The sequence below is a fragment of the Pan paniscus genome, chromosome 3 (assembly GCF_029289425.2).
Source record: "Pan paniscus chromosome 3, NHGRI_mPanPan1-v2.0_pri, whole genome shotgun sequence".
NCBI classification, from domain to species: domain Eukaryota; kingdom Metazoa; phylum Chordata; class Mammalia; order Primates; family Hominidae; genus Pan; species Pan paniscus.
In genome coordinates this window covers 50656756-50681397 of record NC_073252.2, presented here as the reverse complement: position 1 = coordinate 50681397, position 24642 = coordinate 50656756, and the positions used below count along the sequence as shown (strand labels likewise).

Below are 24642 nucleotides of genomic sequence, written 5' to 3'. Positions count from 1 at the left end.
TCCATATGTCTTAATAGAAAGTTGTTGCTACAGAGAAATGCTAAATGTTTAAGGTGATGGTTATAGTAATTACCCTCATTTGATCATTATACTATGTATAAATGCATTAAAATATCCCATTGTTTGCTGTAAATAAGTATAATTGTTATGTGCCAATTATAAATAGAAAAATAAATTAAAAAGGAAAGACAGGAATCAGATTCACTGAAATCAGTATTCTGTTTTCTTGAATTAATCAAATATTGAATTCTTAATTCAATAGTTCTCAAGAAATTATAAATAACATCATTTACTTATGTATTTTTTTCTGCTTTAATTTATTTCTAGAGTGATCCTTTCTTTCCTCCTCCCTCCTTCTCTTTCTCTCCTCTCTTCCCTTCCTCTCTCCTTGTTTTCTTTCCTTTTATCTTTTATGTATGTTTTTATGTTTATCTGTATGACATACCCAATTTGTTTAAATTTCAGAAGAGCAGCTATATGAGCAACATCTCATGACTGAAATACATCCCAGCATTACGTATGCAGCAATATTAGATGTTGCTCCTCCTAGAGTTGTATCCCATAGGAGGTAGCCAGGCAATCAGTACCCTCAGCAAATCAGTGATGACGTGAGCAAATAATTTTACCTTTTTTCCATCCCAAGCAATAAGTTCACATATCTACTTGGTCAAATGTGGTAGCTTCTTTTCTCTTTAAATGTTTATACGTATCCTTAAAGTTAAAATAGGTCTTGATGGTTTTATGGGAAGGTATAGTGTTTGTAGAACATGACAAAATATCTTTCCAACAAGAATAACACTATACAGTATATGATGTCAATAGTTTGCAAAGTAATTTCATTTTTGACCTTCTTTATTATTTACATGCAATTTAATTATTTGAAGTTACTTTTGTACCTTTCCATTATGTTTATTTGATAAAATTATGCTTGTTGGGATATTACTAATACTTAAAATGAAAAAAAACAGAGATGGTTATATATTAATGGAAAAGAAGTAGATTTAACCAGCTAATTCATGTAACACATTTTTATTGCTCATATATAAACATGGTTCCTGTCCTACTTAAACTTAGATTCATGTGTGGAGAGATAGACAATTGAGACATAAGCAAAGATACAAGTATATAGTCCAAATTGAGATGTGTGGTGTGAAGAAAAACAATAGATGCAGTGGAGGAGAATGGGCTAGGGAGGACTAATTTTAAAATGTATGGTTAAAGAACATCTCTGAAGAGGTGACATTTAATTTGAGACTTAAATCACTGACTCAGAAGACTGAGTGAAGAATATTCCGGAGAAAGGAACAGAATGTGGAAAAGTCCAAGAGAAGGAAGAGTCCTGAATCTCGTTTGCTTCACTTCCAAGGAAGTCTCACATTTCCCCTTCTATTGCAGCCATGATGTGAGATACATCTTGAGTAGCTACTAGAGTTTTTTTTTTCTTTTTTTCTTTTTTCCAAACTAAAGGACTGTTTTGTCCTCATTACTCCTTTTTTCATGGATTATTCTATTTAAAAAAACCAGTGTGGCCTCCCAGTGCCAGTGATTCTAAGTTCAGTGTGGTTTAGATATTTTCCACTGCTGATATTAGGTTGAACTATATAAAATTACTATTTTGTGGGTCAAAAACACGATTGCTTACCATTCCATGTAGTTCTATCTGCATATTTCTACTTGCTCTGTCAACCCTGAAAGATCTCTAGTGCTAACTTTATCCCTGGGATGTTTTTGGATAATAAATTGAAAGGCAAAGACTTATTTTTAATGGCATTCACTATCACACATTCTAAAACTGTTGAACTGTTGCAGAGAAAATTTGGCTTTATAGAAATATTTTTACCTAATATGGATAATCAAAACATGTAAGGGAATTGTGCATACTTTTCACTTTTTATTTTTTTGTTACATTAGGGCATCAAAATTCCAATATTCAAACAGATTTTCAAGACGGCTGACTAGAGGCACCCAGCACTTGGTTTCTCCATAAAGAAGAACCAAAACAGTGAGTAAATAATCAGTTCAAATAGATCCTCTGAAAAACAACATTGGAATTCAGCAGAGAGGTTTCAAGAAACACCTGAGGCAGGGAAGGAGAGTGAAGCAAGGCAGCCAGCCCTCTGGGATACCCTGGGAGCCCACAGAAGATCCTCGTTGTAAGACAGAGTGAGATAAGCGACGTATCCCCAGTGGTCCACATTCCCACTGAGGATTCCTGAAATCCTAGCTATGGGAAAGCCCTCTCAGCCTTCACAAGCCCTGAGACTATTACAGGGAGCTGCTTGGAGTTCATGAGATGGCATTGCTCCAGAGAGGAAGCTCATGTTAGGTCCCACGTCCCCCAAGACCCAAGCAGCTGCAACATGATACCAATTTGAGAGCCTAGCATCCATTAGACTGTATACTGACATGGGGAATAGCCCCCATATCTTCACATCCCTGTAGCCCTAGTGACATCCCCTAATATCCACCTGGAAGGCTGCCATGGCACAACACAAGGTGGACCCGGCAGTGAGTACTGCCAGGTCCCCAGCGCTGTAGCCCACACAGTCCTACACTCCAGGTAACAGGTAGTAACAGCACACTGGAGAGGTTGGCCTCTGGACTAAGGGAGCCAAAGCAATGCAACACACAGCCTGAAAGCCACCTGCTGGGGACCACTGCCACTGATGGCAACCTCATCACCCATAGTAGCAGAGCTGCAGCATACATCCACATGCCCTGAGGACAGATTCTGCCTACCTACCACTGCTACTGCCACCACTTGATCATGCTCTTAGGGGTTTGGGAATGGCCCTGAGTTGCCCTCTAAGCCTGTACCTGTGCCTGTGCCGCCCCTCCCAGTGTTCAAGCACACCGCCTGGGGACCTGGAGGAAGTCCAGTGGCATCTGTCACTCTGGGCATGTGGATGCACCATCAGGAGGTCTGACAAAAGACACAACTTTGCTGCTGGCACATGAGCATGCTGTCTGCTGGCCTGGGGATCACCCCACCCCCACCCCCCACAGCCTTCTCCTGTGCGCATTTTCAGAGGGATGTGAGGACAGACTTACACTGCCTGGCACTGACTCCTTTATTGCCCAGCACAGCCAAGGGCCTGGGGACTGCACCCACTCTGTTGATCACCCTAGGTCCATGTGCATACCATCAAGGGACCTAACAACAACCTAGATCATCTGTTACTGGCATCCAAGCATGCAGTCTGAAGGGCTGGAGATTACCCCACTTTGTTCACAATAGTTAGCAACCATGCACCCCTACTGGGGGCTTGAGGACAGGCCCACAGAGCCTGCTGCCACTGTCATCATAACCGACCCACATATGTCACTTGGGAAATGGCCTGTCCAGCTCATTACCACCACTGCTAACACCAATGCATGCTGCTTGGGACCTCAAGGGTTGTTCCAACATTGCTACTGCCATTAATGATGTCATGCACACTGCCTAGGGACCCAAGGACCTGCCCCCATATGTATAATATCATATATTTAGTGAAGTAATAATAGCTGGAAACTTTTCAAGTATAGCAAGAGAGTTAGACATCAAGATACAGTAAGCTTACAGATCCTCAAATGGATACAACATAAAAGGTTCTTCTCCCTGGGAAATTATAGATAAGCTGTCAAAAGTCATAAACGAAGAGAAAATCAAGGACAGATTAGGGAACTCTTATCAGACTAACAGTAAATTTCTCAGCAGAATCCTTAAAGCCAGGAAAGAATGGAATGATATATTCAATGTGCTGGGGAAAAAAAGTCAGTCAAGAAAACTATATCCTAGCAAAGTTATAATTCAAAAGTGAAAGAGAAGTAAAGTTTTTCCTAGGTAAGTGAAAACATGATATTCATCACTAAATTGGCCATACAAACAATGCATAAGGGAATCCTACACCTTGAAGTAGTATCTACCAGGATGGTATCTACCATCATGAAAATGCACAAAAGTATACAACTCCCTGGCAGAACAAACAAAAATGAGGAAGATAAAGGAGTTAAATGTTACCACTACAGAAAACCACCAAACCACAATGATAAACAGTAAGAAAGAAAGAAACAAGAGATATAAAAAGGATATACCAATAAAAAAAATCTAAAAACCAGGAATAAGTCCTCATCTATCAATAGTAACCTTGTATGTAAGCAGATTAAATTATCTACTTAAAAGACATAGACTGGCTGAATGAATTAAATATACATGAGCTAACTATATGCTGCCTATAAGAAACTCATCATCTGTAAAGACATGCACTGAAAGTAAAAGGATGAAAAAAGACATTCCACGCAGATATAATTTGCACCCAGATATATAAAGCAAATATTATTAGATCAAAGAGGAAAGAGAGACTAAAATACAATAATAATTGGGGCTTCAGTTTTCAGCATTAGACAGATTACCTAGACAGAAAATCAACATAGACACACTGGATTTAAACTACACTTTGGACCCAGTGGACCTAATAGGTATTTACAAAATATTTTATCCAACAGCTGCAAAATACACATTCTTCCCAATGGCATAAGCAACAATCTCCAGGACAGACCATATGTTAGGACACAAAAGAAGTCTCAAAAAATTTAAAACAATTGAATTCATATCAAGTATCTTTCCAGACTACAATGGAATGAAACTAGAAATCAATAACAAGAATTGTGGAAAGTCTAAAAATATGCAGAAATTAAATAACATGCTCCTGAGTGACTATTGGGTCAATGAAGAAATTAAGACGGAAATAGAAAAAATTCTTGAAACAGATGAAAATGGAAGCACAACATACCAAAACTTATGGGATATAGCAAAAACAGTGGAAAGAGGAATGTTTATACCAATAAATGCCCATTCAAACTCTTAAGTCTGGTAAATAAATTAAGTAAAGTTGCAGGATACAAGATCAACATGCAAAAATCAATAACATTTCTATGCATCAATGACAACCTAGCTGAAAACAAGGATGCAAATTCCATTTACAGTAGCTACACACACACACACACACACACACACACACACACACACACAGAATCCTAGGAATAAATTCAGCCAAAGAGGGGAAAAATATTTAGAAAGAAAACTATAAAACCCTGATGAAAAACATTGAAGGGGACACAAATAAATGGAAAGACATCCCATGCTCATGGATTAGAAGAATTGATATCATTAAAGTGACAGTACTACTCAAAGCAATCTATGGATTCAATACTATTCTTACCAAAATATCATGACTTTTGGCCAGGCGAGGTGGCTCACGCCTGTAATCCTAGCACTTTGGGAGGCCAAGACCTCAGATCATCTGAGGTCAGGAGTTCGAGACCAGCCTGGCCACCATGGGGAAACCCCATCCCTACTAAAAATACAAAAATTAGCTGGGCCTGGTAGCAGGCACCTATAATCCCAGCCACTCAGGAGGCTGAGGCATGAGAATTGCTTGAACCTGGGAGGTGGAGGTTGGAGTGAGCCAGGTTTGCGCCAGTGCACTCTAGCCTGGGTGACAGGGTGAGACTCCATCTTAAAAAACAAAAACAAAAACAAATAACAAACAAACAAAAAATGACATTTTCACAGAAATTAAAAAAAAAATTCTAAAACTTATTTGGAACAAAAAAGAGCCTGCACGGCCAGAATAATTCTAAGAAAGAAGAACAAAGCTAGAAGCATCACACTATCTGACTTCAAAATATGTCACAAGACTGTAGTAACCAACACAGCATGGTATTTACATAAAAACAAACACCACAAACCAATGGAACTGAATAGAGAACCCAGAAATAAATTCACTTATTTAAAATCATGATTTTTGACAAAGACATCAGGAACATACATTGAGGAAAACACACCATCTTCCATAAATGTTGCTGGGAAAACCAGATATTCATATGCATAAGAATGAAACTAGACCCCTCTCACTCAACATATACAAAAATCAAGTCTAGATACACTAAAGACTTAAACAAAAGATTTAAAACTATAAAATACTTGAGGAAAAAGAACAGGGTGAACACTTCAGGGCATTGGTCTAGGAAAGATTTTATGGCTAAGACATCAAAAGCATAGGTAACAAAAACAAAAATAGAAAAATGGGACTATATTAAACTAAAAATTGTCTGTATAGCAAAGGAAACAATAAACAGAATGTATGGACAACATTCTAATATTTATCCTATGTTGAATAGGAAAAAATATTTGAATAGGATAAATCTACACATTTATCGTATGTTGAATAGGAAAAAATATTTGCCAACTATTCATCTGACAAGGGACTAATATCCAGAATATATGAAGAACTCCACTCAACAGCAAAAAATCAAATAACCCCATTTAAAAGCAGGCAAGGGATCTGAACAGACATTTCTCAGAAGAAGATATACATGTAGCCTACAAATACACAAAGAAATGCTCAACATCACTAATCATCAGGGAAATGCATATCATAACCACAATGAGATATATATCATCTTGCTTGAGGTATATAATAGTTACTATCAAAAAGACAACAACTAACAGATGCAGGTGAGAATGCAAAAGAAGAAGTCTTCTAAACTGTTGGTAGGAGTGTAAATTAGTACAGCCATTATGGATCACAGTAAGATCCATATGATTTTTTCAGAAGACTAAAAATAGAACTATCATACAACCTAGCATTTTCACTACTGGATATGCATCCAAAGGGATAAAGATCAGCATGTCAAAGGGATACCTATATCCTCATGTTTATTGCAACACTATTCACATTAACTAAGATATGAAATCAACCTAAGCATCTATCAATGGATAAATAAATAGATAAGGATAATACACACACACACACACACAATTGAATACTATTTGGCCATAAAAAAATGAAATCTTGTCATTTGCAGTAACATGAGTGGGACTGGGGGACATTATGTTAAGTTAAATAAAAGAGACACAGAAAGAAATATTACATATTCTCACTCATATATGCGAGCTTAAAATGTTGATCTCATGGAGATAGGGAGTAGAATGATAATTACCAGTGGCTGGGAAGGATGTGTGCATTGGAGAGCATGGGGCCTGAAGAGAGGCAGGTTATGGAAACAAAGATACAGTTACATAGAAGAACTAAGTTCTAATGTTCAATTGCACGGTAGGGTAACTATAATTAACAATAGTGTATTGTACATTTCCAAATAATTAGAAGAGAGGATTTGAAATGTTTCCAACACATATAAATGATAAATGCTAGAGACAGTGGATATCCTAAATACCCTGACTTGATCATTTCATGTTGTATGCATGTAACAAAATACCATATGTATCACATAAATATGTACAATATTATATATCAATAAAAACCAAAAAAGTAGAAAAATAGTGTTTTGAAATATTTTCAGTACATCACAATATCACTATTTCTTCTTCCATTCAATGTAAAATATTTTTGAAACTCTATGGAATTGATTTGTATACAATTACTATTTTTTCTTGATTTCTACCATAATCATAGGAATAATCATAAGCAGTTTTAACAGTTTTCATGAAAACTGGTTACAATCGTAGCAATAATTATAGTAGCACTTTCTAGTGCAATAGCAGTGTATGCACTTTGCAAAGTGCTTTCATATACATTATCAGATCTTTTTTCATAAGTAGCATTTAGTTTAGTTCCTCCTTGTGTTCATTTCTTGCATTTAGTTTAATTTCTTACTTGCTTGTTCGTTGTAAAAATCATTTGTGTTTACAGTAAATTCATTTTTTTATTAAATCTGTTTGGCTAATTGAGACATTATTAACTTATGACCAAATAGCCAGTGAGAAAATCAGCTCTGGGTTAAAGGTTACCATGATTTATGCTATCACTCTTTTGGAAACTTTACCTTAACTTGTGGTGCTCCTGTTTGGCTGGAAAAAGCCATATGGCCAATGAAAATGTGCAGAAGTTGCCTGAAACCAATCCACAGAGAGCTGGTAAACTATAACTTTAGGCTGTGATGACCACATGCTGCCTTTCATCAGCCAAGAAAACAAAAATAGCCAAGCTTTTTATAATGCTTTCTAAAAAAATTGTAAATCCATGATTGTATCTTCTATCAGAAAGTCTTCGTGGTAATACAGGTATCCTAGGTATGGGCCTCATTGATCCTCTAAAAAAAATGTACCACTAGGGAATTCTACTTCACCAACATTTTCTTGACAATAGTTGAATCAATCATGTAAATCAGTCTTAGGATTTAGCTGATTCTGCAGCATGGCGGTTTTCTTTGAAAAGAAGAAATGTCTTGATCCTCAAGACATTCACCGTCATCTAAATGTCTTCCCCTTGATTCAGTTTCTTACATTATAGACTACTTTAGTGAAGATATCCTTTTCTTGCAACAGTTATTCACTTAAAAAGCCTTCAAAATATTATCCAGTCACTGAAGGTTCTTTGAAGAAAAATATGACTGCTCGTGTAAACAATTAATGGTTGTTAAGCATGGCAGTGTATATTATGACAAACAACACATGCTACATTATGCCAGCTGGTGTAATGATGTGATAATGTCTGACTCATTAACTCTGGCACACAGTTTACGATGCCCTTCTATGACAGGATTAATTGATTCACACATACATTAAAACAAAAATAACTAAACTGAAATTTAGCTGGAAGCCTGGCTCCTCATTTGTCATAAACCCTGCTGTTGGTGATAGCTGACAAAGACCCTAATGCCGAACGGGGTTGAGGTTCCCTTCCTGACCTCACCTTTCTTTCTGAATGGAAACAAGAGCCTTGGAAACAAACCAGAATGCTTTAAGGTAAAGTCTCCCCTAGAGAATAATTCATGCTGGAATATATATATATATATATATATATATATATATATATATATATATATATGCATATACAGTTTTCACAGTGAAATTGCTCAAAATACTTTTTTAAAAGCAAGTAGCTACAAAGCAACCATTACTAAAGGGTGTCTGGTCTACGAGAAATACAGTTTAGATGACTTTTTGAAATACTTGGATGTTTAAAGATAACTCATCAAATACTTGTCAGAGAACTTTTTGTAACTGTAACTAATCCAGAATGATGTTAAGCAGAATAATAAACAGAAGGCTAACAGGAGTGCTAACTTTTACTCTTGGTCTCATCTACAATTTCATCTATTCATTGAAGTGTGAGGGTTGACAATGCTTAAAATCTGAGCCTAGGGAACTCTTCTTCACCTAAAACATGAAAATGCAATAACAGTTCTATTAAATTGAAAGGCTCACTTGTTCCAATACAAAATCTGTATTTGGCATTCTATGACACTTTCAATTAAGAACTAAATTATTTCTTTATTAAATGTTCATTGTTTCACTTGAGATGATATTGTATTTAGCAATTTCTAGTTGTTTTATTAAATCAAAACTGAATTGTATAATATGATTTTTATTTCACAAGTGCTTCTATGCACTGGATTTATTAATATTATTGTTACTATTGTTGTTACTAGCAATTTTGGCCCAAATGTTGGAGGATATAGAAAACCCAAAAGTTTACCTGAGTATATTTTATTCAACATACTGAAAGACAAAATGTAAGGGGGAAAAAGTGAAAACGTTTAAAAAATTACAATTTCTTTAATTATTTTAATTAATTTTATTCATTTTACCATTTTTTGTTTTTGGAATCAGAGGATGCACATCATGTCCTTCTTTTTACATTAAGACTAAACAATTTACTAGGCTGGTCAAGTAACCATGATTTGTTCAGTGTTGTATCTAAAAAGAGTCTCAGGAGTCATTGTCATCTTGTAAAGAAGATATGGAATAATAAATTTACCTCTTCTTTTGCCTTGCTTATTTTTCTTGTGACATTAAGTTAGTAATTCCAAAACTTTTTGTTACCATAGGCTATTTTTTTCCATTTTTTTCTTCTATAAATCACTACTTATACAATTTTATTTATTATTATTATAAAATCTATGTCTAATGGAGACAATTTAGAAGATACAATGAAAACACAATGAAGAAAATTAAAGATTATCCATAATTTTATGACTCGGAGAGAAGCACAATTAACAGATTAATAGACTTCCTGTCTTAATTGTTTTATGTATATTTTTATATACTGTTTCTAAAGTTGAGATTATTTAAATATGATTTTGTATCCATTTTCTTTCTTTGGATTATATTCTGAACATTTTACATTTTATTAAATGTTTTAATAACATTATTTTTAATGACTATATAATACACTTGAAAGTTTCAATATTGCTGGTCACTTCATTGTTTTGAACTTTTATTTATTATATAACAGTAAGATTTACTGCAATGAACATGGGTCCCATAATGTGAAAGCATCAATCTATAGAAGAGTAAACTTGAATTTGTCAACAAACAATTCAGATGCCACACTGCTTAAAAGTTAATCAAAACATAGTAACTGCCATAAAATCTTGAGATCAACATTAGATATCAGTGTTGTTGCTCTGAATTAGTAATATTTCACCAAAGTGGAAAGGAAAATTTATGCTCATTTATTTCTCTCCAATTTGTCAAGAAAACACACGATGTATCTTCCATGTGTTGACATGTGAAAAAAACTCTGAAACCTACAAATTGACAACTAATACACTAGTAGATAATAGGTAAACTTTATAAGGATAAGTAGAGTAGAACTAATAGTGTGTGGTATAATTCACTCTCCCTATTTAAAAAAAATGGAAATATGATTTCCAAAGAGGTGACTATGCAAACTACTGCAATAGGAAGAATAAGCACTGAAGAATTAAAATATAAATATAGATATGCAGATTATTGGATATGTCTTTCAGCATGAAGGTACTTATTTTGAGGGAAGAAATATGCTCTACCTGAGGTCCGATGCGGGCTGTGTTGCTTCTCAGCATGCTGCCTTAGCTTCCTGATGACTTCTCAACATTTGCTAGTTGTACTTAATAGTCTGGTTTAGCATTGGGATAGCTTCCCTTATTTCACTGAGATCAGTTCAGTGTGCTGTCTCAATTCTTCATAGTTTTTTTGCTTTTTAAATTTTTTTTGAGTGTGTGTGCGTATGGCTAATCTTTTTGTTTGTAACTATTGTTTTTAGTGAAATTTGAGTAAGAATATTGAGAAAAATACCTTAGTATATAATTTTTAACAAAAAGAATGTTTTTAAATGTAAAAAGTAGACCTGCCTATCATAAGCTTATCATACACTTGCAATGCCTATGTATACATAGTGCTTGTAGGCATTTGAGTTTGCAAACCCTTGGTCTGAGATTGAGCTTGGTTGAGGAAAGAAGGAGGTGTTACAGACAAACAAGACAACACACCCAATAGAGTCGGCTGAAACTTCAGTTTACTTTACAATCCCCTCCTGGCCGCACTGCTTTATAATTCCAAGTAACTCATCCTATTCCTTCAAAGATGGCTAATAATTAGGAAGAAATATGGAAAGAAAAAAAAGTATGTGGCTGAGTGCAGTGGGGCAAGTCTGTAGTCCCAGCTACTTGGAAGGCTGAGGCAGAAGTTTCCCTTGTGCCTAGGAGTTCAAGTCCAGCCTGGGCAACATAGCAAGACCCCATCTCTATAAAAAAAGAGGTACAATAGTATATGCAAAGCAAATAAAGCATTTATGTTAAATCATATAATTAGCATTAAGAGTTTAGAGCTGTGTCTGCAAATAGTAAATACTCAATAAGTGTTAGACATACATCACAAAGTAGTTATAAAAAAGACACAGTCATCTGACAAGTAATAGTTTATACTTTCAAAGAAATTACAAACCATATAGTTACATTTGCATGTAATATATACACATATAATATTTATAATACACATACATACATTCACATATATACAAACATACAGAGAAAAAAGAGCTATAAAAGGAGACACCATGATACAAAGGAGATTATAAAGCAACAAAAGATTAAAAGTTATCAGGCAGAGCTTAAGATAGAAATGGAAGACAAAAATAAGCATTAATAGAAACATGAAAGCTATATTAGAATGACAAACTAAAATAAATACAAATAAAAAAGTCAAAGACACAAAATAATAATAGGCTTGAGGAAATCACTCAAAGTACTTGATAACAGAAATAAAATACCATCCACAGGGATCCAATAAATGCATAACTGGTACCCCAAAAGAAGAGAACAAAATAGATTAAATAAAAATAAGTAAGTAAATAAATAAATAATACTTTTTTAAAAAAAGGAATTGAATTTGCAGATTGAAATGGTATGCAGTGAACCAGGGCAAACTGAGATCGAATGTTTAACACCGAGCTCCAGGATCTGCTCCAACTTCACGTGGCATTCTTCCCTCCTATCTACACAGTCTCATCATAACACCAGTCATAATGGATTAAGGATTCACACTACTCAAGTATGGCCTCATTTTTTAAATACCTGCAATGACCCTATTTCCAAATAAGGTCACATTCTGAGGTCCTGGAGATTAGAATTTCAACACATCTTTTGGAGGAACACATTTAATTCATAATACCTTTCTTTACCTTATGGGGAAAAAAATACTTTTTCTGTTTAATTTTGAGATGGTTGGAGATTTCTGAGATTGGAGCATTTTCCTTATTGCAATAGTCTTTTTTTGTTTTTCGGAGTAAAGTCTTTCCTTATCTAAGTTTGAATTATTTTTGACAATAGTTTATAGGTAGTACAGTTTCAAGTTTAAATTTGTTATTCCTATCACCTTTCCATTAATCCACAAAAAATTAGTGCTCACAAAAAGTTGATGATTTGGAAGATTTATTTTTCAATAATTATAGTTATTTTTACTAAAACATAAAAGTTTTTTTAAACCATTTTCTTACATAAAAATCAGAAAGACAGCTAGAAGTAAGATGATTAGTTACTGGCTGTGTAAAACTGGAGTCGACATTTTAATTGGTTAATTCAAACAGGACTGCTTCTAAAAGTAGAGACTATTCATCGAAAAGTAACAAAATAAACTAATCATCCCTATGATTGACTATGACTTAATAACATTAAGCCAAAATCTAAAAATCTAATGCTTTACACTGTGTAAAAGACATCAGAATGTTTCACCATTTGTCTAAATATTTTGTATTATAAGAATAAATAGTTTTTTGTTTTAAAGTAATTTTCTTTAGAATTTATAGTTTATTTTGAGAAGTTAAGATTAAAATACAGGAAATTTGACCAGTGGCCCAGAAATAATCCTTTAACATATGGTCTTTGGAGGTAGGCTATATTAGATATAATTTAAAAGATAGGCAACAAAAGATGTATAGGAGTATTGTTACATCAAACATTTTTGATGAAATCAAAATTTTAAAATTTCAGCATTTACTATTCAGATAAATGACAAATTTCAAAAGAAAAAATACTTTTAAATCAGTAATTGCTCTTTGGTAAATCATCTCATTCAGAGAATGGTAGAAATGAAGATTACAAAGCTACCAAAAAAACACTAAAGTACAGTTTCTAATAAGGGTTAGAAGGGGACAGTAACTTGGAAATCTGTATAGGAAAATAATCCCCAAAGGTTAAAATAATCTATAGTAGTTATTTAAAAGGAGAAATACAGAAAGGAGAGCTCTGCAATTAGTCACAGGAAATCAAGAGATGTTGTTAGAAAAGTCAAACAAATAAAATGTTTGCTCCTTAATATTTGTGTAATTTCCAGGCTCTGTTTCCTAATAGTAAACTGTAGACAACAGTAGGTAACACTCCAGGTCGCTGCAAGGATTAAGAGAGATAATATATATTAAATCCTTAATACATTGTGTAATTCATGGTAGATACTTAACCTTCCTCTAATTTCCTTTCCTCCACACAATTGATTTTTATCCACTGAGTCATAGGATAAATGGACCAGATTAGATTACAACTCTCTCAGTTCAGAATCACTTCAGCATCTCATTCAGAAAACAGCCTGAACCACACATTTATTTTAAAATTGTATTCTTTCAAAGAAATTGTTATTTGAGTTATTTTTACTTTCCAATGCGTCTGTATCTTTCTCAGTCAAAATATGAGTTTTTCTGTGTGTGTGTGTGAATTTTTTTAACATCTTTGTGAAGATATTTTCTACAGATTACTGTAAATGAATATTATTTTAATTAATGCATATGATATGTAAGGGTCCTTTGTATTCCTAATCACAGTGCAGATGAATATGCCCTGTCATGTGGGAATCAAAGCTATTGCTTTGACTTGTAATGAGTTGTTTATATGTTATGCAATGGTGCTGACTAGTGGCTTATTTTTTGAAGAAAACAACTTAAAATATGTATTTTGCATGGCAGAGCAGAAGTTTGGCTTCTACATATCCACTTAATATGACATTATCCTGCAATATTATACTTCATTTATTCATGCATTCATTTATTCATTCTGGACAGTCACCAAGATATTTATTGCCAATACACAGAGCCTGTACACAGTGCTTTGCTACACATGGGTTCAAACACATAACTAAACACTGTAGACAAATGCTACATTCCAGAAATTAAAGGAAGGTCATATATATAGAACTTAGAGAGTGAGGGGGCTCTAGTTGGGAGATGAGGCAGGACCAGACCACACTGAGCCTCAAAGGTCATATTAAAGGTTTTGGTATTAATCCTAGAATAATGAAAAAAAAAGAGGAGGAGAAGAGAAGTAATTAAATTTTCATTTTAAGTTGCAACTCACTTGTTTCTAAAGGGGATAGTGGTATGGTGAAAACCTGGAAGGATGCGAGGACAATAGTTAGGATGCTGTTAAAGTAAATATTTGGTCAGAAACAGCAATACATTGAACTAGGGTATCAGTAGCAGAGCTGGAGAAACGTAAATAGATTTAAGCAATATTTATGATCTAAGTTTGGCAAGACTTTATGACAACATGGATATAGTTTAGAGAGCGAGGAGCTGTGTGGTAAGATGAACAGAGATATTAAGTACGATTTTCAGGTTTCTGGATTCGAAGACTGGATAGTGACTTCATTCATTGTGATAAATAGAAAACACTTCAAGTGGATCATGTTAGGAAATAAAGCTATTTAGTGTAGTCTAATTTCTTTATTTGTCTTCTTCCCATACCTAAAGTTTGTAATACTTCGTTGCTTTTGTCATTTTTTTTGGTAGATTTTCACCTTATTATAAAATTAGTGCCTTTCATTCCTTTAAAATGGGGGGAAATAGAACTAAAGAAGATTTAAAAATCCTTCATTTTTTCAATCAGCTTTAATAAAATACTTTTAACAAAAATATTGGCTAAGCTAGCATATGAATATATTATTTTATTTGAGAAATAAGTCTTTATGAAAATAATATGCATTTCAATCTAACTTATTGCAAAGTGTCTAAAGTGTAAGTCCAAGATTAAATCCAAATTTAAGATATAATTGCTAAAAGTTAGGAAAAAGTTTTAGTTAACAGTATGTCTTAGTTCAGACTACTAAAACAAAGTATCATAGACTGAGTGGCTTATAAATGACAGAAATTTATCTCTTAACAGTTCTGGGGGCTGGAAGTCCAAGGTCAGGGTGCTAGCAGCTTCCAATTCTGAGAACCCTTTTCCAAGTTGCAGAAAGTCTTCCCCTTGTATCGTCACAAGGCAGAAGAAGAGGACAAGAGAGCTCTCTAGCATTTATTTTATAAGGGCACCAATTCCATTCACAACGGCTCCACACTCATGACATAATTACCTCCCAAAGGCCCCACCTTTTAATGTCATCATATAGAAGGTTGATATTTCATTCAACACATGCATTAGGGTGAGCGGACACAAACAGTCTATTGCACCTTAAAGTTGGCTGGTACTCATTACATTGGAATTTTCTAATCAATTGGAGCAAAGATGGATTAGAGCTTGTTGTGATTGTCTCAAGAGAGTGATAACCTATTTTGACACATGAAATTTTATAGGTTATATAATAGAAGAATTCGCACTTTTGGATTTTTATATCGCAGACAAGATGCCTGTTAATATCCCACTGTTCAATCGCTCCAACTTTACTATCTAATATTGATTTTTTTTCAGATAGGATATGTTTATACTCAGTGATTCTTTAATAAAATAACAAAGTGTTTATTAGGGAAATGTGCTGCATTTTGAATGAAGAAAATTCAGAGAAAAATAAGTACAGATAAATAAATAAATGATATAATCAACTTTATTCTGTTCAATGGCTGGCCATAGTTTGAGTAATTTTATTGACCCATTAGCGTTAAATCAAGAAAGACTTAATGGAAGACAGTGATATGTACAATTTTTCAAAACACAGTGTTTACAATGGGTAAAATGTGATACCTTCAGAATTCTAGGCTTAGATTTTTTTTTTTACTCTATCTTATGCATGACTTAAAATACTGCCAACTTGCCAACAGGTATTCAGTACTAGAATGTGATAGCACAGTGGGGTAGACAGCTAAGTGGAATTTAAGATTTACTGTTGATGTGCTAAGCAGTATTAATATTATTATTTTATTATTATTATTGTAATTTTTAGAGATTTGGTCTTGTTCTATTGCCCAGGCTGGAATGCAGTGGCACTACCATAGCTCATTGTAACCTCAAACTCTTGGCTTCTAGTGATTATCCTACCTCAGCCTTCTGAGTAGCTGGGACTATAGCCATGCATCACCATACCTGGCTAATTTTTGTATTTTTGTAGAGATGGGGTCTCAGTATGCTGCACAGGCTGGTCTCCAACTCCTGGCTTCAAATGATGCTCCTGCCTTGGCCTCCCAAAGCACTGTGATTACAGACATGAGCCACAGTGGCAGACCATATTATTTTGTAAATGTTTTAATTAAAAGTTTCTTTAGAAACATTTTAGAATTTTAGATGTTACTTCTGCTGAAGAAATAATATAAAGGCTTTAAATATTAGGGAGCTATTCATTTTTTACCCATTCATCACATTTTGTTTTCTTTTTAATTGAACATCTATTCTCTGCCAAACTCTACTGGAAAAGAATACACATAGACACAGAAATAAGAGAGCTCCTAGCTTAAGAAAGCTTGTGGTCTAGTAGACAAAGGAGATAAACATGTAATTAAGATGCTATTTGTTAACTGCTCCTAGAGGAGTGTACAATAATTTATAGGAACTCTGAGCAGGTAACACAAAATTTAGCCTGGAAAGGAGGTTATATTAGTGGAAGTCTTTCCAGTTGCGTATGATAGAATTCCAACTCTAATTGGCAGCTGAAACTGGATTTATTTGCTCACATAGCTGAACAATCTCCCTATATCTACTTGGAATTGAGTACTGAAAATTGTAGAGTAATAGGAGTAACGTTCCCCATTTTAGTAGACTAGAGGATGTTCAAGCCTCTCTCATCTCAGTCTCTTTCAGCCCTATTGAGAATCAATTTTAGAGCCCGGAAGCAAGGGATGAAAAAGGCCAGGGACCAGACCACCTTTTAATGATTCTAGGTCTATGAGGCTGGGCTTGATTGTGTGCTGGCTCAGTTGGTTGGGTCAATAAACCTATTATAGTGGGAAGTCTGTTAGGGCAGTTCTCAAACGTGGCTGCAGATTAGAATCACTTCTATAATTCAAAAAATATGCCAAGAAATTAAGTCAAAATTTCTGGTGATGGGTTCTGGAATGAATATTTTAAAATGTTCTTTAGATGTGGAAAGGAAGAAAAAGGCTACATACCTATAAAGGAAGATGTATAGGTGAGATTGTGTAAAGAATAGTGAGCAAAACAAATGGCACTCTTGTGAATAGAACACTCACCATTGCCTCTGCTCTAAGGCAAATCTTAGCGTGAATGCTGGAGCAGCCCTACGTGACCAAAGGGAAGAGCATGAGGAGATGGCATTCCCATGAGACATCTTCAAGAAATAATGTTTATTATTTTCTTTGGTTTTATCCCCAGTCTGATGTAGCCCAGGGAAATGGCTATCACATTTTAATTTAATATGTGTGCTTGCCTCTGCTATAAAACTATACATTTTTATAGGTAAATTATCTTATTCATCTTCATATTCCCAATGTCTAGCTGACACGATACTTGGTATATACAGGACACTCAGTAAACGACAATGGGATTAATGAATCTAGTGATATAGTACCACTATCTAGGGTTTTCCATATCTGGATTTAAAATCTGTAAAATTTTCTATTTGTAAAAATAGAAGTACTTACCAAAAACATACTTCTATAAATATTTGTGCTTTAAGAGGTAGCAACTCAGAAGCAAGTTATAATTCAAGATTGATCCAGAAGATCTCTGGGAATAAAAAGAATAAAATTCAAGTCTATGCTTATTCATTAGGAAAAAACCTCCAGCTCAATGAATTTTCTGTTGCATTTTAAAAAATTGGCCCTGTGATTACACCCTAGAGAAGAATAAACAGAAATTATGTCTTCTTATATAATTTATATATTCTGTTTAACCTTATGTAGTTATATCAAGTAAAATGTATGAGATATAAACTATTTAAAACATCCATGAAAAATAAAAATTTCTGAAATATTAGCCCATTAGGAAAGGTCAAGTTTAAAATGCCATATTCACTGGACATTTGATGAGTTTTTTTTTCTGTTACATAGTATGATCTTTAAAATGGTCATTTTGATAGCAGGTCTAATATCAAGTGTGTTTTTTTCCTACTGAATATTCCACATTCTCTCTGGCAATAAAGGTTCTGGATCCCGGCAAGGGCAATTCTTCTGAGGACGCATAAGGCAATTGCTTGTAATGCAGTTTACTTGTCCAAAGAGTTCTTGGCTCTGTAGTATTGACAATAACAGAAATGTATTTGGACATCCCAAACCCAGTCAAATATGACTAGGAAGACAATGAAAGGAACAGATGGATATCTTTACAGAGCAACAATTTCAGAGCCACACTTGGGGTCATGCCCATTTTTTTTTTCCAGGAAACGTGAGAAAGGGAACAGATAAGGATCAGGGAGAAGGGCTTAAATCTCTCTGTGGTGAAAAAAATCTCTCTACATTCTTGAAGATTCTGAAAACTAAAATGCATATTATTTCAAGGTTATTATGCAAAGAATACTAAAATTTGAAACTAATGCTTTATGGATAATGTACCACGTTTAAAGATAAACTAGCTTTAGAGCATATATTTTAGCACACAAAGTCAAGTTCTTTATTATTAGCATGTATTTTCCTAGAAGACAAGAATAATTGAATTAAGATAAACCCTATGTGTTAAGACTTCTTTTGAAGCATTCTAATGAGAATTCTGCTATGGGTCTTTCAATCTCTCCCTTTTTTTGTTCTCCTATTGTTCATAATTAACTATACTTTCATTTCAATGCAATTACACTAGTACACTCGTATAACATGAGACTGATGAGAGAATTTCACTTGGATTGTGGAAAGTTTTCAGGGTAGCAAATATTACCGTATTTCTTAGGGAATATTATCTTAAAATGCGTATTGAAAAAACATCACCTCTGAACTTTATTATTTGGAGAACAGGACATTTTTTATTAAAAAAAAACAATAACCGGGGGGATATATGAATTTGGAGAAGGGCTAACAGCATATTTAGAAATTGTTAGCATAATGATAATTTTAAGTTATTTGTTACATGAGAGGCATGATCCATGAGGTGGTATTAGATGTTACTTATATCAGCCCTGGATGGGTCATAACCACAAAAAAGTAAAGTTTTCATGTGGTAAAATATACACAATAGAAAATTTATCATTGTAACCATTTTAAGTGTACAATTCAGTGACATTTAGTACATTCACACTCTTGTGCAATCACCACTGTCCATCTTCAGAAATTTTTCATCATCCCAAACTGAAACTGCATGCTCATTAAAAAATAATTACTCCCTTTACCTAGCATCTGATGACATGATTCTACTTTCTGTTTTTAGGAATCTGACTGTTCCAGGCACCTCTTATAAATAGAATCATACAATATTTGTGTTTTTATGTATGACTTATTTCACTGAGTATATTGTTCTCAAGGCTCATCCATTTTGTAGCAAATGTCAGCATCCCACTCCTTTTTAAGGCTGAATAGCATTTCATTGATTGTACATAGCAGATTTTGTTTATTCATTAATCTTTCCACAAACATTTGTGTTGCTTCCAAATTTTGGCTATTGTGAATAATGTTGCTATGAACATTGATGTACATATATCTGTTTGAACCCATGTTTTCACTCCTTTTGAGTGTATAGTTAGAAGTGGAATTGCTGACTCATGGTAATTCTATGTTTACTTTTTGAGGAACTGCCATACTGTCTTCCACAACAACTGCAACATTTTATATAACCACTAGCAATGCACAAAGGTCTTAATTTTTCCACATCCTCTCCAACACTTATTTCTGTTTTTTTTAATTGAATAGCCATCCTAATAGTATCTTTCTGTGATTGTGATTTGCATTTCCCTAATGACTAATGATGTTAAGCATCTTTTCCTGTTTTTACTGGCAATTTGTATATCTTTTTTAGAGAAATGTCTATTAAAGTCCTTTGCTCAGTTTTTAATTTGGTTGCTTTTGTTTTTGTTTTTTGTTATTGAGTGGTAGGATTTCTTTATATATTCTGGATATTAATCCCTCATCGGATATATTATTTGCAAATATTTTTGCCCATTCTGTGCCTTGCCTTTTTACCGCCTCTTGCCTTTTTATCACCCCCCTTCCTTGGAGTCATGAATTGTTGTCTTGATCATCCAGATCTGCGATGATTAAGAACACCTGTGGCAACACCAAACAGAGCCCACAAACATCGTGCTGATGAGCAAGGACTAGGGAAGAAGATGCTCAAGAAACATCCATGAAAACAACCAGGAGGGCTTTGAGAGAATACGGAGCTGGAGCTCGGATCTTCCTTTCTGAAAAGCATGGGAAAACCTAGAAGGCTCTGTCTTAAGATAAAAAGACCAGGGACTTTCTAGGGGTCATAAGGTGAGGGGTTGTAACTTTTACAAGATGAATCTGGGGACCTGGGGGGAAAACGATGTTAAAATCCAACAGTGCCAGAGATTAGAAGGGGAAGGAATCAGAAAGGAGGGAGAATCATATTATAAATGTCGAGGATAAACTACAGATGGAACAAGATAATCAGTTTACTGTACCATATCAGGCAGGGGATAATAGTGATGCCTGAACTAAAAGTGTGAATGAAGGGGAAGGAAGAGAAAAGCAATTTTAAATTCAGTTCCCCTGACACACCTCTTTCCTCAGGAATTAATTGAATGTTGGAGAGAAACCCCTGTGTGATTATTACTGCATTTACAAATATCTCCAAATATGAGCTTGGAGAAAACTGTTTTTATTCTTAAAATTGAAATCTTCAAAGAAAATTGGCAGTGTCGTATAGAAGAAAGCTCCCCTGGGTTCTAATCCCTGCATTATCAGGCACAAACCAATCCTTGGACCTGGAACCATAACTTCCTCTGCAACCCAGTTTCTAAATCTTTAAGATAACGGGTCTGACATCTGTGATTTCTAATTTCCAGCTAAAATTCATGAGGTGTATGCTATAGTTTCAACGTTTGTTTCCTCCAAAACAGATGTTGACATTTAATTGCTATTGTAACAGCTGTAAGAGGTAGGAACTTGGAGTGGTGATTAGGCCATGAGGGCTCCACCCTGATGAGTGGGACTGGTGCTGTTATAAAAGGGCAAGTTAGTCCCCTCTTACCTTCTGCCTTCCACCATGCAACATCACAGCAAGAAGGCCCTCACAAGATGCTGGCCCCTTGATCTACGATTTCCCTTTTTCCTGAACTGTGAGCCAATACATTTCTGTTTATTATAAATTACTCGGTGTCAGGTATTCTGTTATAGGAGCAAAATGAACTATGATGGGATATATTTTAAATGTAAAAGTTTCTCTTTCTAAATTGTAGGTTGACTTATAACAGTCTTTGACATCTGGAAAATGAAAAGTAAATACCTGCAGTTCTCCAGTAGCAGCTATATGTTACATGACAAAAATGAGACACCATGAGATGCTATTAAAATATTTTGCTTTTGTCCTTGTTCCTCTTATTTGGGCATTGCATGATTCTCATAATACATGTCGGGGCTGGTATAAGAAAGTGAAACTGTAGTGAACTCACAAAAACAAATGAGAGAAGAACACAAATACAAAGTACTGGACATTGACAAGAGCTGAAGGGTAGAAGCTGTGAAGGGATGAATGAAAGACAGACAAATGATTGTCCAAGTACTTATTGAGGCAAACATTTGGTAGATAATTTGTTTTTGATACAACTGTAATGAATGTCATTCTTCTCTATGGAACAGCACGCCAAATCTTTAGCACATCGCTGCTTGGTGCCCAGTGGGCAGCAAATGCCCAATTGCCAATGCCACTTTTTAGCGCATGTTCATCTGCAGGATATTAAACAGATTGCCATCCTTTTGATGTTTGTGAATACGAGTAGTAAATACCATATGATATGACTCAATGAATTTGTTTCAGAAAAAAAGAAAAAGACAAAGAAGAGAATGAAGAAGGGAAAAGACAGAGACAAACAGGAGAAGGAGAAGGAAATTTCCTTCTTTCTTTGATAGGAAGGGGTGAACTGGCAAATCTGAAAGGAAACAAATGTTACGGAAGTTAGTAACAAGCTTTGTATCTAGAAAAGAATGATACACCTGCCAGTTCACTTGCCAATTTCTGGCACATTTTGTGACTAAAGAAATGATTCCCCAGAGAATCTGTAAACATTTTTTTTTTTCAGGAATAGAAAATCATGAGTGAACAGAGAATTATTTCATTATAGTTCAGAATCTTCCAGAATGCGTCCGCCTTAATGGGCCATAGAATTTGTATGTGTGTATGAGTATGTAAATGTGCCCCAAATTATTCATTGGTCAAGACATTACTTAAGTTTCATAAGAAGTCTAATAAATGGTTATTATTACCTTCACTTTCATCTTTTAGATAGTAGGTATAGGTAGATGTAGTCCAAGAAAAGCACTATCAATTGGGTGAAATTAAAGGAACATTAAAAATCTAAAAACTTTTTTTCTAATCTTTCTTTCAACATGTTTTAATGACATCTAGTAAGTGACTTAAAATTTTCACCTACTTCGTTGTATTAGATGATGTTGGATTAGACGGTCTCTTGAGCCTTACCTAACTACAACCTCTTCTTGCACATGAATGTAGTCTTGGAGTTTTCTTTGAGAACACTATTTTTGAGAATACCAAACTCTACAGAACTAATCATATTCCCCAGATGAATCATCTCCTAAATGCTAACGCTATAACTTTTTTGGATGGTGAAGATGATTTTCTTGTTATTTTCCTCAATGTTGTTAATTGTAAAACCGAGCTAATGGTAAATATCTATGACCTATTTGAAATAGAATGTGGAAGAAGTGATCAGTTGATTCAGTGACGTGCACTTGAGGCCAGACAAACTTTTTCTCAGAGAAGAGAGAGAGCAGAGAGAGAGAGAAAGAGAGAGAGAGCGAGCGAGCAGAGAGAGAGCAGAGAGAGAGAGAGAGAGAGAGAGAGAGAGAGAGAACCTAATTAAAGATTCTTTCCCAGGTTGTCTATTCATCCCCTGCTCTGGTCACATTGCTGAGGCCCACAAAGTTGGAAGCAGGGAGGTGCAATTAAGCATATTGTCTACCTCTGTTTGGAGAAGAATCTAAACAAAATAGAGTTGTCATTATTTGTAGTTACTAGAACATTTTTGTCCTGGTTTTGCTCAACTCTGTTTCAAAGCTACTGGTATAGACAGTATAGTGTTTCCTTACTATTTTTGGCATTATAAATATTTTCCAAACTTGACTTTCCTATGACACTTGAAAAACATATTCTAATAACTGAATATAAGAAAGGTTTGTTAGTTTTCATAACGGTAAACTGAATTTCATAGATAGTTTAATATGAGATTAACACTACAGTCTTACCACCTTCTGTTTTTTTTTTCCCACCAAAGGTCAAGGCCTTCTCTTGTTTTCTTTTCTAAAATAAATCATTTTGTTGAGGGCTGATATGATAATGAAGTATAATGTATGCTAAACACATAGAGAACAAGGATCACATGCAATTTCTCCAAGCCTCAAATAAATTGAGCTGTAAAGGTTGTTGATGGAAACGATGGGGGCTGTTTAAATATTAAGTTTATTCATTTTGTATTGATTGAAACAATCAGAATATAGACAGACTATAGAGCTGTCATTTCAGTGGGAGGTTAAAGTAGGTGACTTACTGAGATGGTATTGTATTTATTCTAGACTTTGCTGGAAGATTACCCTAGGGGATCTTATTAGTTCACAAGATTTAAAAAAAGGCATGAAAGCAAATTTTCCATATAGAGCAGTCATAGAGTTGGTACATAATTTCCCACCAAAATGAGGATTGTATAATGTAACATTTAGACTCACGCATTGAGAATGAGGGCTTACCATGAGTGAAACAATAGGTTCCTTGGTAGATTATGAATATTAATATCAAAATGATAATATAAGCACCAGACATCACACACAAACAGATAATAATTCAGATTCTGAGTAGGGTGGGGAGGGGGAGATGCTTATCTCTCTCAGTGCAGTGTATATGGTTTCCATTCCCAGAGCTCAGTTAGAAATGATCTAGCTGTTTAGTGCTGCTTCTACATTTATATCACATGAGGTGTTTTTAATTAGATTTAATAATACATCTGTCTTCTCTTCGGATACCTTTAACATTTCTTTCCCTTCCTCACCTTGTTTCTCTTTTCTTCTTCTCCTCTCTCTCTCTTTCTCTTCCTGTCCTCCAACTTTT

General features: G+C 34.7%; 1 long non-coding RNA gene across 1 annotated transcript in view; it reads left to right on the top strand.

Moving 5' to 3' along the window:
* The first annotated feature begins 330 nt into the window (after positions 1-330).
* LOC129397593 (uncharacterized) overlaps positions 331-24642 on the top strand; it is a 77287-nt gene continuing 52975 nt past the window's right edge. Inside the window, exons 1-3 of the long non-coding RNA XR_008625150.2 lie at positions 331-608; positions 1912-2002; positions 20586-20816. This is a non-coding gene — a long non-coding RNA (uncharacterized LOC129397593). The remainder of the gene's footprint in view (positions 609-1911; positions 2003-20585; positions 20817-24642) is intronic.